The sequence below is a fragment of the Orycteropus afer genome, unplaced genomic scaffold (assembly GCF_000298275.1).
Source record: "Orycteropus afer afer isolate SDZICR_OR568_19922 unplaced genomic scaffold, OryAfe1.0 scaffold00021, whole genome shotgun sequence".
Taxonomy (NCBI): Eukaryota; Metazoa; Chordata; class Mammalia; order Tubulidentata; family Orycteropodidae; genus Orycteropus; species Orycteropus afer.
The window spans coordinates 6,923,317-6,938,445 of record NW_006921608.1 but is presented as its reverse complement, the minus strand read 5'-3'; positions in this window follow the sequence as shown (position 1 = coordinate 6,938,445).

Here is a 15,129-nt window from a genome sequence, read left to right as displayed (position 1 = left end):
ATCTTGTACCTTATCCGACAATTTCTCATTTAAAGAATAAAAAAAAGAAAAGATGTAGAATTAGCATTATGGGAATGTTCTCTGGTTTAGGGGTGTGTATGTGATATTTAATAGAAATTTTAAAAATGTATGCAATATTTTCTTTATTGTTTTTACATTCACATAGTACTATGAGACCTTTGTATATAATCAATATCCAGTTAATGCCTACTTTTATCATGAGTATTCCTTCATTAAACAGTAATTATAGGGCACCTACAGTGTATTCAAGGAGCTCTGGTGGTAAGTGGGTAAATAAAGCATTTGGCTGCCAACCAGAAGGTCAGTGGTTCAAACCCATAAGCTGTTCCATGAGAGGAAGATGAGGCAGTCTACTTCCATAAAGATTTACAGCCTTGGAAACCATCTGGGGTTGCTATGAGTTGGAATTGACAAAGGCAGTGGGTTTTTTGGTTGCAGTGTATTCAGGGGATACAGTTGTGAATAAAACAGGCAAAGTCCCTGCCCTCACGGAAGTTATATTTTACTGACTCAAACCCAAAATGCCCACTTCAGTGGAGTTAAACATGACTCATAGTGACCCTACGAGGCAGAGCTGAACTTCCAGGTAGAGTTTCTAAGGCTATGAATCTCTAAGGAAGCAGACTGTCAAATCTTTCTCCCTCTGAGGTGTTAGTTAGTGTGAACAGCCTACCTTTTGGTTTGCAGCCAAAGGTTTTAAACACTGGACTACCAGTGGTCCTTATTTTAGTGATTTGTTGTTGTTGTTGTTGTTATGTGCCGTCGAGTCAGCCCTGATTCATATTTTAGTGATAGTGAGAGAAAAATCTTAAGTACCCTAAAAGCTATATAAAACAGTGTCTGCAACAAATGTTACGAAATAAATAAATGGTGTCAGAACACAGAAAGACAAAATGGTCAGAGGCGCTGAGTTGGTGACATTTGAGCAGTGATCTGCATGATGTAATGTGGGAAAAAGAACATAACAGAGTGGGATGTGTGTAGCAGAGCAAATGGGAGAAGAGGAAGCGATAGTACAGAGAGTATATGAGGGAGTTATCTAGATATCCTTACATTAAAAATAGAACTTTATTTTTCATATGAAGGCACCACTTACTAAATATAAAAATGCAAACAAAATTTTTTTTTCCTCTGCTTTTGTGGGGTTTCTTTTGGGGGGGGAGATGGAGACGAGGAATTAACACATAAATAACGGCTATTTGGGTTTCATCATGCTAAAACATCCCCCAAATTCTCCTCTCCTACATGCTTTGTGAAACATAGCATTGTAAGGACACGTGCACACAGTCTGCATGCACCAAATCATAATAAGGTTTTGCAGGGCAAGAGGAAAACAATGAATGCCCCACAGTATCAGCTGATATTCTTGAAACAGGGACATTTACATAGCATCAGGACAAAGACACTGGGGTTAGAAAAGTCAGACACATATTTCTAAATAAGTCAGGATTTATTTACTACTTATTTTCATCGGAGCTGCAGCCTTTGTTCGCCAGAGACTCGAGCACTGCCAAACAAGCCCCTCAGGCTCCCAATATTTATACATTCGATTCAGTTCTTTTATCTGAAACTGAGACCACTCAGGGAAAGAGGCAGATTTTTAACATCTTGTTTTTCTAATGGGGAGGGGGTGAAAGGCAGGTTTAATTTCATTTACCTCACTGACTTCCCTCTCAGCTGATAGCTCCCAAGTGGACAAAAAGAAAAAGGAAAAAAATTCATGCTATGTATGTTTTGGGACATCATAAAATATGTATAATTTTAGAGCTCTGGTTTAAGTAGTAGGACACTTAGGGGGTCATTTGGAATGTAGTGTCTCCATCATTCCTTGCTGGTGATTATGTTGTTCTTTATTTTTTCAAGATGTTAAAGCGGCATTATCTATTTCTGTCAAGTTACATAAAACTCCTTGTGATGCATTATAAGAAGTATGTCACAAAACATACCATGCAAACTGTCCATATTTCTCTAACATGAAAAGGTAAGATGTGGTTCATGTTCAGTCCCATGTGAAACCTGAAATTAGAAAACCACCTTTTCCTTGTTATGGTGTGGTATCAGCACAACTTGATGGGAAAGTTTAGGATGCAACTCTTATTCCACCAATTATGTCAGTGATACAAAAATGTACCTCTGAACAGAAGATAAAAATAAAAAGGGGAACAAAGGAGAACACCTATAAATTGCATAAATAACATTTGTTACACAATTTTGACTGTAATAAAAATGAAAATTGCAAATTTTACCATTCAATCCTTAATCTTTATTTATGTGCTTAGCTTTCTGCTGGCATGCTATTAACTACTTAACAAATGCATTTACAACACAAACCAGCTATCATTTTACATATAGACACAAAGTTGTGAACATAGGAGAAACCCAAATTCTACAAGTGCAGAGACTTAGAAAGTCTAAGGAAGTGGGAACTCTCAAGACCTGTGAATTATTATCTTCATATTGTTTCCCTAATAAGCTTAAATCATCATAAAACTTTATCCATTTTATCCTCATAGATTCCTTGAGAAGATCTGGGAAGAGGCATTATTAACTCCATTCAAGGAAAAAGGAAATTCAATGTGACACTTACTGGCATATTATTTTAAATTTACTACTGTTATTAGTAGAAGTTAAAATGAATTTGATGTATTTCAAAATGAAAAGCATTACAATCCATGAAGAATAGTTCTACACTAGAGATAAAAATAAAACAAGGAGTTAAAATGTAAAAATTCTATGGAGAAAGCGACTTGAAAGAGGTGGACTTATTAATTTTTTCTTCCCATATGCTTAGTCTATCTTATTCTGTCTTTTATTTAAAATCAACCTGCTGTCCTGTCTTTTAGAAAAAACCTTCAGGCTTCCTTCTTATAAAAGGTTTCAGAGAAGTTTTAAGGAGGGATTTGAGAGAGGAGATGATTTTGAATAATGGGCGTGAAATAGAAGAGTGTTTTTAGAATTAAGTATAATATGGAAAATTTCAATCTTAAAAATGGGAATATGAAACCATATACTGTATGTTTAAATCCTTTCTAACAAGGATAATAGTTTTAATATGAATGTGATTTTCTTTTTTTCCTTCCTGGGTACATGACCTTCACTCTCTTAGACCAGGACATTCATCTCTCTGGGTTTGTGTGTAATGATCGAAAGGGATAGGGAGATGTTAAAAATGTTCCAGAAGGCAATCACAAGAAAGACAAAAGTTATGGTGCATCCAGCTTTTGAAAGTTAAAATAGAATTAGCTGTAAGACAGGCTATTATCTTAAAAGACAATTTTCCAGATTTGTTTATTTCCCATTTTATCACAAGCCAAGCCTCCATGACCCATGTTCATAGAATTCTCCCACAGTAAAGGAGATATCGCTGGCCACTATTAAGACCCAGCTGAAGTCTGGAAGGAGGATAAGAAAAGCTTTTTCCTTCCAATCTTAGAGATTAATGGGAAGTAGAAGGAGCAGAGAAGAAAGATGCAAAGGGGCGTCATTAAGGCCCACCAATGTTTTCCTTCTCTGGTCATAAAGAGGTGAGAGGAATGCTTAGGGTGGAAGGGAACATTTCTTAGCTTTCCTTCTTTCTTTCCAGAGTCAGGGAGGAGGCCTTTTGGGCCAATGTAAGGTCCATTTGTCTGGGCAACTTGATCAGGCAAAGGGGGACATTAAAATGTTACATTCCCGAGACACTCCTGTTTCTAGAATAAACTAGGTGTCTGGTTAGGGAACTCACCAGGGAGGTTTATGGGATTGAGAATAAGGAATCTTTACATGACATGTTGATGAGCTGAAACCAACTGAATCTTAGACAATTTCTAGAGAGGTCGATAGTGCCAGCAATAACAAAGTGAATGCAAGTCGGCCAGGGAGGTCTACTGAGTCCAAGCAAGTACAAAGGGGTCACGTGACAAGTTTCACCACTAACTCCAGCATCAGAGCCATTGGGACATACAGTCTGAAAGAAAGCAACGGGCAAAGGTAACAGAGAACATCACACCAAGATTCCCAAACGCTCCCTCTCTGCCTTAAGGTTATGTCAGCCACATCTTGCCCCTTGAACCAAAACATGACCTTAGACAGAGAAGTAGGGTAGATGGATTTATCTGAGACCCTGCATACTCTTATCCAAATGAAATCTTGGGTATTATATGAAAGAGCAATTTTGATTACTCAGTCATATTTTTAGGTAATTTTCTTCCCTATTAATCTGTGGAGAGGGGCACCTTAGGAGAAGAAAGACCAGATTAGTTATAGAAAAACTAAAGGCATTACATTTCCTCTGCATATTCAAATTGTCATACGCATGAATTAAATTTATAATTCAGCCTCACCTGAATGAAGATGTAGGACCAGGACACATGCTAGATTCATGTTCATATACACATATAAATTAACTTATACTTTATAATTTTATTATTAATTAGTAATAATATTTCATTTGTTTTCTGCATATTTTGTATTAAATACACCATTTGGCTGATCTTTCTTTACATTTGAATAAAGGAGAGGTACCTGAAAGATACATTTCCACTGCTATTTCTGCAGGATATATATATATATAAACAACCTCACTACCATTGAGTCAATTCTGACTCATAGCGGTTTCCAAGATGGTAAATCGTTACAGAAGTAGATTGCCCAGTCTTCCTTCCACAGAGGAACCACCAACCTTCTGATCAGTAGTCAGAAACCTTAGACACTATGCCACCAGAGCTCCTTTGGATATAATATAGGCTTGTGGTGGTGAAGTTTGTGTGTCAACTTGGCTAGGCCTGGTTGAGTGGCTGGGCAGCTGGATGCAGTATTCCCCATGATGAGACTGGTAATCAACTCCATGGCAGAATCTACTATGAGCAGCTGAGTAGCTGTCTTTGGGTATGTGGTCTGCTTCCTGTGTATAAGAAACAGCCTTGGGCATGGTCTGTAACTCATGGCATGCTTGGACCCTGTGTGTAGCCGTGTCGTTGTTCAGCAGTCTGCCATTGCTCTGTCAACCTTGGGACTTTCATTGGACTTGAATTAATGGCCTGCTTTGTGGTTTGGTAATATCAGGACTAAAATGTTATTTGTCGACTTTGGGCTTGTTAGCCTCAGCAGCCAGTAACTGCCTGAGTGAATAAAAGCCTCTAGCTTCAGTGGGCCAGGAGCAGGAGGCGGAGCTGAAGCTCAAGGCTGAGGAGATTTCACACAGCCCTTAGAGCCTGGCATTTTGAACTTGGACTTCTAGCCTCCTGAATTGTAAGAGAATAAACTCCTATTTGTTAAAGTCATCCCATTTGTGGTATATTCTTATCAGAGCAGAACTAGGTATCCAGAACAAGTCTTATCATATTTTAAGGAGCTCTGGTGGCATAGTGGTTAAAACATTCAGCTTCTAAACAAAGTTAGCAGTTCAAACATACTAGCCTCTCTGCAAGAGGAAGAAGAGGCACTTTGCTTCCGTAAAGATTGACAGCATTGGAAACCCTATGGAGCATTTCTACTCTGTCATTCTATCATAAGGGACCATACCTGGAGAAAGACCATGCTTGAGAAAGTAAAGGATTAGCAAAAAAGGAGAAGACCCTCAATTACATGGATTGATACAATGGCTTTAACAATAGGCTCAAGCCTAGCAATGATTGTTAGGATAGCACAGGACTGAGCAGTGTTTCATTCTGTTGTGCATGGTTGCTATGAGTTAGAACCAACTTGACAGCACCTGACAACAACAACAGTATTGACTACAGTAACACTAATTAGATAAATTTCAGTGGTTTAAAAAATACAAAAGTAGGTCTTGACCAGGAGTATTCTTAATCTTACAGGAAAAGAGAGGGTTAATTATCCAAGTCAAGGGTATTATAGGGACATATTCACTGGTTCTTCAATTATTTGCCTTTAAGTGGCGTACATCACTTCTAATAACTCACTGGCCACAGCAAGTCTGGCATGAACCAAGGTTGGGAGTTCTTCTGAGATGTGTGCTGATGGAGGCTTTGTTGTCTTCAATATGTGGCTTTCCAGGTTACCCTTGAATTTTACATCCATCTGGCAGAAGGAGAGAAGTCATGGAGAGACCTTCATTGGAAATTTTACAGCTAACATTTGTAGTAGTACACATCACTGCCATCCATATTTCATCATTTAGAATTGAGTCATATGGCTGCATCTTATGAGTAGAGAGGATTGGAAAATATAAATGTACTTCTTCACAGTACTAGCATTTCAAGTGACAATTCTGCTTGTAGAAGGACAGTTTCAATTTTAAGCTAGTAATCTCTGAGTGTCCCTGTGGTGGTTAAGTTTGTGTGTCAACTTAGCTGGGCCTGGTTAAGTGGCTGGGCAGCTGGATATAGTATTCCCCATGATGAGACTGCTAATTAACTCCATGGTGGAATCTACTGTGAGCAACTGAGTAGCTGCCTTAGGATGTGGTCTGCTTCCTCTATATAAGGAGAAGCTTTGGGGAATGGTCTCTAGCTTATGGCACATTTGAATCCTGAATGTAGCCATGTTATTGTTCAGCAGCCTGCCATGCTCTGCCAACCTTGGGACTTTCAATGGACTTGAATCAATGGGCTGCCATGTGGTTTGGTAACATCGGGACTGTGCCATTTCATTTGTTGACCTTGGGCTTGTCAGTCTTAGCAGCCAGCAGCTGTCTGAGTGAAGAAAAGCCTCTAGCTTCAGTGGGCCAGGAGCAGGAGGCAGAGCTGAAGCCCAAGGTCAAGGGTCTTTCACACAGCTCCAAGAGCCTGGTACTTTGAACTTGGACTTCTAGCCTCCCAAACTGTAAGAGAATTAACTCCTGTTTGTTCAAACCATGCCATTTGTGGTGTTTCTGTTAGAGTGGTACTAGGTAAGCAGTTGTTGTTATGTGCCGTCAAGTCGGTCTGACTCATAGCGACCCCTCCTTGGGTTTCCGAGGCAGTTTCACTACGGAAGTAGATTGCCCCATCTTCCTTCCGAGGAGTGGCTGGTGGATTTGAACCGCCAGCCTTCTGGTTAGCAGTCACATGCCTTACCATTGTGCTACCAGAGCTCCCTAGGTAACCAGAGCAGTCCCTTATAAGCAAAAACTTTAAGAACCACTATGTAGCAAAGTAACAGCTCCCAATGAATGTGTAATGTGAATGAAAGGTAAACATTTATTGTAAGACTTTAGGGTGCTTTGTCTTCATATACATCTTAACCTACTCTTTCCCAAATACAATTGACAGTGACACCCATTTTGAAGGAGCACTGCCCAGACTCCTGCTCTAAACAACATACTTTGGGAAGCTCTGGAACAGATCTCTAAAAGTCATTTCTACTCTAAAATAGTCACTTTTGTGTTACATACTCTTCTTCTTTTGGCTACAAATGTCAATAAAATATGTAAACATACTTGAAATCAGGGAAAACCCTGAAAATTTCCTTCCTGCCCCAGCAAAAAACCAAAGCCATGAAGCTGTATTTCATGTTCTGAACCTTTGCAGCTCTAGTATTTAATATTTGGAAAAACTAGTGCTTACATAATTCATTTTAATAATAACACATTCAAAATATTCAGGCAAATAAGTAACATGAATATAACAAAAATATTTCATGCATCAATAAAATACGTCTACTATTTGATTAAATAATAGAAAGAAGCACTTTCAATTAAGAAGGCTAACATCGTTAGGCTGATAGTGAGGGAAACTATACCATGGATTTTTATTCATACTTCCATTACAGGATTTCCATAAAAGTAATATGCTTGGTTTCTATAGAGTACAGTGAATTATTAATAATTAACAAATTATAAAACTAGATCTTAGTCAAAGTGATGATGTCAAATAATTTAGGTCTCCACCTCTCAAAAACACGTAACAGATAACATATTTTTATGAAATCTTGTTTCTGATTTTCCCATTAATATAATTTTGCTTATATATATTGTGTGTGTGTTTGTGTATGTGCATTTCTGCCCACACTAATGCTTATTTTCCATTTTTTCTTTTTAAACACAACTCTGTTCTTACTTATGAATCTCCAACAATCAATGCAAGCATAGTTGGAAAACCAGTCATTTTGCTTCATAGTGAAAATTAGAATTTATCCAAACCACTTGGAAATTCACTACTGGGTCCATAAGAACTTCTGGATTCACTACCTCTCCTTTAAAATTCTTCATGTAGAAAAGCACTGAGTATGGATTGATGCACATAATATGAATTACATCTCTAATTCATACTTTATATGATCAGTACTTTTCCTTGAACACAGATCCTATCATGAACTTCATTTTCTCCAAATCCTTAATATAGGTCTATTTCCCATTAAAAACCTGAACTCTTTAGCATAGCATTCAAAAGCTTTCATGACTTGTGCTCATCTTAAAGCTTGCCCTTTAAACACTCTCATCTCACCTGTGCAATTGGCCAAAGCTGTAGCTTCAAAGCAAGCCTCAGGTAACTGGGCATGTTCTAGTTAACTGCCTTAAACATTTATCTCTTAAGAGAAATAATTGGTGTAAATGACCAGTTCTTCACGTACTGTTTTCTCACCATAAATTGTAACGCTCAAATTTATATGTAAAATTGATGTCTTAAATATTTATATGTAAAGTAAATAAAAAGTGCTAAGTATATCTGGCATACATTCACTCATTCAGCAATCATTAATGAGTATCTACTATGTACTTGGTAATGTGCTCGTATAAACAGATACAGAAAATGTAAAAAAGAAATATTTCTTGACTCAAGAAATATGAATTTCCCCAAGGTAGAAAGAGAATTGGCTAGATGATTACAATGCTGTAAGAAAGCACACTAACATGAAACCATACAGAGGCTTACTCCAACAGAGAGGGCTAGGAAGGCATTTACTATAGGGAAATGACAACTTGACTGAGCAAGAGTTAGCCTGATAAAGGACAGAGACAAGAGGGAGGACATTCTAGGCAGAGAGAGTAAAAGGTGCAAAGGCAGCTAGGCTAGGAACGCCAAATATTTAAGTATGACTATGAGTTGGGGCCGACTCGACGGCACATAACAACAAGAACAACAACAGGAGCTTTGGTAAGGAGCTCTGGTGGTGTAGTGGTTAAGGCATTTGGCTGCTATCCAAAAGGTTGGTGGTTCGAAACCACCAGCTCTGTGGAACAAAGATGAGGTAATCTGCTTCCATAAAGATTTATAACCTTGGAAACCCAGTGGGGGTTGCCATGAGTCAGAATCAACTCAATGGCAGTGAGTTTGAGGACACTAGGTCATTTTTATGGGAGTTCTGGTAGCGTAGTGCCTAAGGCATTTGACTGCTAACCAGAAGGCTAACGGTTCAAACCCGCCAGCCACTCCTCGGAAAGAAGATGGGGCAATCTACTTCTGTAGAGATACTGCCTTGGAAACCCAAGGAGGGGTCGCTATGAGTTGGGGCTGACTCGACGGCACATAACAACAACAACAACATGGTCATTTTTATAGAAGGGAAGGGAAATGTTGTGAGAAGAGCACTTGGTTGAGAAGGAATTAGTTGGCTAACCAACATTTGCTATTTCCAATTATCCCTTTCTTCACTTGCATCCACTAAAATAAGAAGAAACCCACTGCCATTAAGTTGATTCCAACTCATAGCTACCCTATTGGGTTTCCAAGGCAGTATATCTTTATGGAAGTAGATTGCCCACTCTTGCTTCCACAGAGTGGCTGGTGGGTTTGAACCACCAACCTTCTGGGTAGCAGTCAGATGCCTTAGGCACTGTGCTACCAGAGTTCCTCAGAGGCTGGGAAAGCTAAAGAGTAATTTTCCCAGGATTTCTCTCAATTAAGTATAGCCATGTGACCAACTTATGGCTGATACAAAGCAAGTGAAAATATCTGAATGACTCCGAGGAAGGCATTTGCTTTTCATCATAAATGGTCAAATGTCACTAGCATAATTCTTTCCATTTTCTTCCAGCCTTAAACACAGATGGAATACTTGCAACTAAAATAGTGATCTTGTGGCCATAAGGCAATAAATAAATGTACTATTGAAGTTCCTTGGAAGGAAGATGGGGCAATCTACTTCCGTAGTGATACTGCCTCGGAAACCCAAGGAGGGGTCACTATGAGTCAGGTTCGACTCGACGGCACACAACAACAACAACAACATTGAAGTTGAAGAATGGTAAAAAAAAAAAAAAAAAAAAGATCTTGGATATTAGATGAAATTCTTGATTGACTTCACCACTGCTTACCTCCAGACCTATATGAAAAAAGTATATCCATATATTTTAGTCTTATTAATTCAGATTTTTGATTACTTGTAGCCAAAAATACAAGAAGTACTAGTATAAGAAGTAAACATGAGAGGAGGTGATCACAAAGGTCTGGTTATGCCTTACTTAAGTAGCTTGGACTTCACAGTAAAGAATATGAAAATAATTTAAGGATTTAAAACAGGAAAGAGACTCAGTCAGAGTTCTATTTTAGAAAGGTAGAACTGGAAACATGAAGTATGAGCTTTAGAAAATTGTAAGATGAAATTAAGGAAGAAAGAACTAAAAGGAAAGAAAGGTAGCATAACTTAAGAGAGTAATATTGGAGATGAAGAGATAATGGCCATAAAATATTAAAGAATTTATGTCAACAGCATTTGGTAGTAAAAGAGAAAGGAAACATGTAATTTGTATGATATTTGGATGGAGTAATAGAGCAAATGATGGAATAGGGAATTCAGGAAAAACAGTAGTTTTGAGGCTCATAAATTCACATTGGGAATTCTGAGTTTGAGATGTGCAATGAACATCAAACCGGCATATGGGTTTACGACTGAAGAAGCAACTGGTCTAAAGATACAGATTTGTGTACCATCAGAAGAGGTGACAGGTGAAGTCTATGGCGTCAATGAAATAATTGAAATACATAATCTGAGTAGATTATGGAAAAAGAGAAACGTGTATCATGTATGGTGGTGCAGTGAATTCTAGCCATGTTGTTATTAGGTGCTATCGAGGTGATTTCGACCCATAGCAACCCTATGTAACTAGAGAACAACACCCTGCCGTTCCTGCGCCATCATCATGATCCTGCCAGGCTTCAGCCCACTATTGCAGCCACTGTGTCAGTCTATCTCACTGGGGGTCTTCCCCTTTTTCCCTGACGATCCACTTTACCAAGCATGATATCCATGTCCAGGGACTGGCATCTTCCGACTACATGACCAAAGTAGGTGAGATGAAGTCTGGCCATTCTCACCTCTAGGGAGCATTCCAGCTGCATTTCTTCCAGGATAGATTTGTTCATTTTTCTGGCAATATATGCTATTTTCAGACATCAGTTTGTCTTCTAGCCATAGTCTTTTAATACTCCCACAAAAAGATTGGGTGGGACTGCAAATAAGGTGCTTGTGACCCACCAAGGGGATTGGATAGCTTGCTAATAATACAAATGAAGTTCATGTGGGTGGGACCATGGAAATAAGGTGTATGGAACCCTAACAAGGGGATTGGTCAGTTTTGCCATCCTGCTAAGGCTTAAAAGAGAGCCAATTGCAAAGCAGAGGGAGGATCTCATAATTACAAAGAAGCAAGAGCCAGGAGTGGAGCATGTCCTTTGGATTCAGGATTCTTGTATTGAGAACCACCTCGACTGAGGAGACAGAACAAACCAAACCAAACTCACTGTCGTTGAGTCAATTCCTACTCATAGCGACCCATCCTTGGGTTTCCAGTGATGCAGTATCTCTACAGAAGTAGATTGCCCAGGTTTCCTTCCAAGGAGTGGCTGATGGGTTTGAACCTCCATCCTTCTGGTCAACAGTCAAATGCCTTAGGCACCACATCACCAGCGCTCCCTCAGGAGACACAGAGAGTTGTAAATACATCGATGAGATGGCAAAAAGCAGTGGCAGAGAAATAGCAGCAGCAGAACTAGGAGATCAGCAGGAAACCAGCAGGACATGACTTGGTGGGCTTCTAGAACAACAGAGTGAGAAAGCTGAGTACTTCAGACAGAGTGAGGTGCTTCCAGACACTTGGTGGAACTAGGTTAGCTGACAAGAGGCTGAGGGCTAAATAGAGGCATACCTGCAGGCACTGCTGAGAAGAGGCTGTCCTGATTGAAGAACTGTATCCTGAGTTATGTCTGATCCTCAGTTGTAACCTGTTACTTCCCTATTATACCCCATAATCATGAGTATTGTCTAAGTTCTTTGTGGCCATTGCTATGAATTATTGAATGCAGCAGAGAAGTAGAGAGTGCCTTGAGAGAGATGGTTGGTATCAGAATTGGTAAAAATGTTGGAGGGTGGAGGCATGTCTGACCTCTGCATCATAGGAATCAGCCTTGAACTTTTGATCTTGATCTTCCTTCCCTCTTGTGAAGTTAGAGAAGTTCAGACACCACCCCCATGCAATTCTTACATATATGATTCTTGAAAATGCCAGTATCCACGGGGAAAGAAAGGAAGATATACCTTTGACGGGGACAGAGAAAAAGAATGGAGCCAAAGAAAAAACAGGAGGGAAAGGTATCACAAACACCAAAGGACCAGGGTTTAAAGAAAGAGATCATGGTCAGTGGGTCAAATTCTGCTGTTAAGTAAGTGTTAAATGTTAAGTAAGATAAGAATGGAGAGTTGGATTTAGCAACTAAGAGATTATAGGTGACCTTGGTGGCAACAGTTTCAGCGGAGTGTTGGGAGGCAGAAAACAGACTGCAGTGGGTTAAGGAGTTAATTTGAAGTGAGAGTAGTGTGACAGGGAAAGTAGATCATTCTCTCTTGGGACTTGGCTGAGAAGAAAAAAGGAGTTGCTGGAAGAGGATGCAAAATTGAGGGTGGAGTTTCACGAATGTATAGGTTGTAGGAGAAATGGTTTTAGAGAGGGAGAGATTAAAACTACCAGAGATAGAGGATAATTGATGGAGTGGAGCTCCTGAGAAGACAGAAGGGTTAGGATTTAGCTTTGCTAGAGGGATTAACTCTGGGAAGGGGAGAACACCTCCTCCACTGGTTGGTTGAGGAAATAAAATTAAGGATGAATGCATATTATACTTTTGGTTGAGGTATCATAGAAATGGGGAAATTTATGGCTTTATTTGAAAGTTTTCAGTTGGTGCTAAAAAAAAATGTGAGCTAATGAAATTATTTAACAGAGAAGAGGAACGGTTTCTACTAAATTAAAACTGAGATGTTAACTGGCAATTTAAACTGTCTCCATCACAGTAGTTCACCAGACTCCATTTTACATTCCCACCAGCAATAGATGAGTGATCCAGTTTCTCACATCATTGCTAGCATTTATTGGTGTTATATTTTATTTTGGCCATTCTGATAATGTGTAGAAATATCTCACATTTTTAATTTGCATTTAACTTTCTAATGATATTGTACATCGTTTCCTGTCCTTATTTACCATTGATGAAGTGTCTATTTAAGTCTTTCACTAATTTTCTAATTGGCTTGTTTGTTTTTTAGTGTTGAGTTTCTTGAAATTCTTTATATATTTCAGATGTGCCCTTTTTCAGATACGTGGTTTGCAAACATTTTCTCCAAGTTTGTAACTAGTCTTTTCATCCTTTTCAGAGAACAAAAGTTTTGTATTTGGAGGAGACACAATTTTTCAAATGTTCCTTTACAGACTATACTCTTTGCCTTAAGATGAAGAACTCTTTGTCTAGCCCTAGATCCCAAACATTCTTTTCCTACATTTATTTTCTGAAATTGATACAGTTTTATGTTAAGTCTGTGATCAACTTTGAGTTAATGGTTGTGTAAATTAAGTTGAGCTCAAGATTCATATTTTTGCCTGTGGATGGACACTTGTTTCTGTACCATTTGTTGAAATGCTGTCCTTCATCCATTGAGTTTCTTTTGCAGTGTGGTCAAAAATTACACATATTTGTATGAGTCTATTTCTGTATTTTCTATTCTGGTCCATAGATGTTTGTGTTGATCACTCCACTAAAACCACATTCCCTTGACTGCTGTTGCTAGGGGCTTTAATAATAGAGTGATCTCTCCCACTTACTCCCCCAACCCCAGATTATTTAGCAAGTCTAGAGCTTGTGTGGAGGAGCCCTGGTAGCACAGAGGTTAAAGTGATTGAAGTTGAAGACAATGAAAACAAGTCCATGAGAGCCAAAATATGACCTTCAATATATCCCTCCTGAATTTAGAGACCATATAAAGAATAGATTTGATGCATTGAACACCAATGACTGAAAACCAGAAGAATTGTAGGATGACATCAAGAGCATCATCCAGGAAGAAAGCAAGAGGTCATTTAAAAAAACGAGAAAGAAAGAAAAGACCAAAATGGATGTCAGAAGAGACTCTGAAACTTGCCCTTGAGCAGAGAGTAGCTAAAGGAAATAAAAGAAATGACAAGATAAAAGAGCTGAACAGAAGATTTCAAAGAGCAGCTCTAGCAGACATAGCCAATTCCTATAATGAAATGTGCGAAGACCTGTAGTTACAAAACCAAAAGGGAAGAACATGCTCAGCATCTCTGAAGCTGAAAGAAGTGAGGAAAAAATTTAAGCCTCGAGTTGCAATACTGAAAGATTCTATGTGCAAAGTATTGAATGATGCAGGAAGCTTTAAAAGAAGATGGAAGACCCAAATCACAATTTAAAAAAAAGAAAAGAAAAAAAAAGATGGAAGGAATACACAGAGTCACTATACCAAAAAGAACTCGTCGATCTTCATCTATTTCAGAAGGTTGCATATGTTCAAGACGCAATGGTATTGAAGGAAGAAGTCGAAGCTGCACTGAAAGAATTGGCAAAGAACAAGGCTCCAGAAATTGACAGAATACCCATTGAGATGTTTCAACAAATGGATGCCCCGCTGGAAGCACTCACTCAGTTATGCCAAGAGATTTGGAAGATAGCCAACTGACTGGAAGAGATCCATATTAGTATCCATTCCAAAGAAAGGTGATCCCACAGAATGTGAAAATTATCGAACAACATCATTAATATCACGTGCAGGTAAGATCTGACTGAAGATAATTCCAAAACTGTTGCATCAATATATTGACAGAGAACTTCCAGAAATACAAACTGGTTTCAGAAGAGGATGTGGAATGAGGGATATCATTGCTGATGTCAGATGGATCTTGGATCAAAGCAAAGAATATCAGAAAGATGTTTACTTATGTTTTGTTGACTATGCAAAAGCATT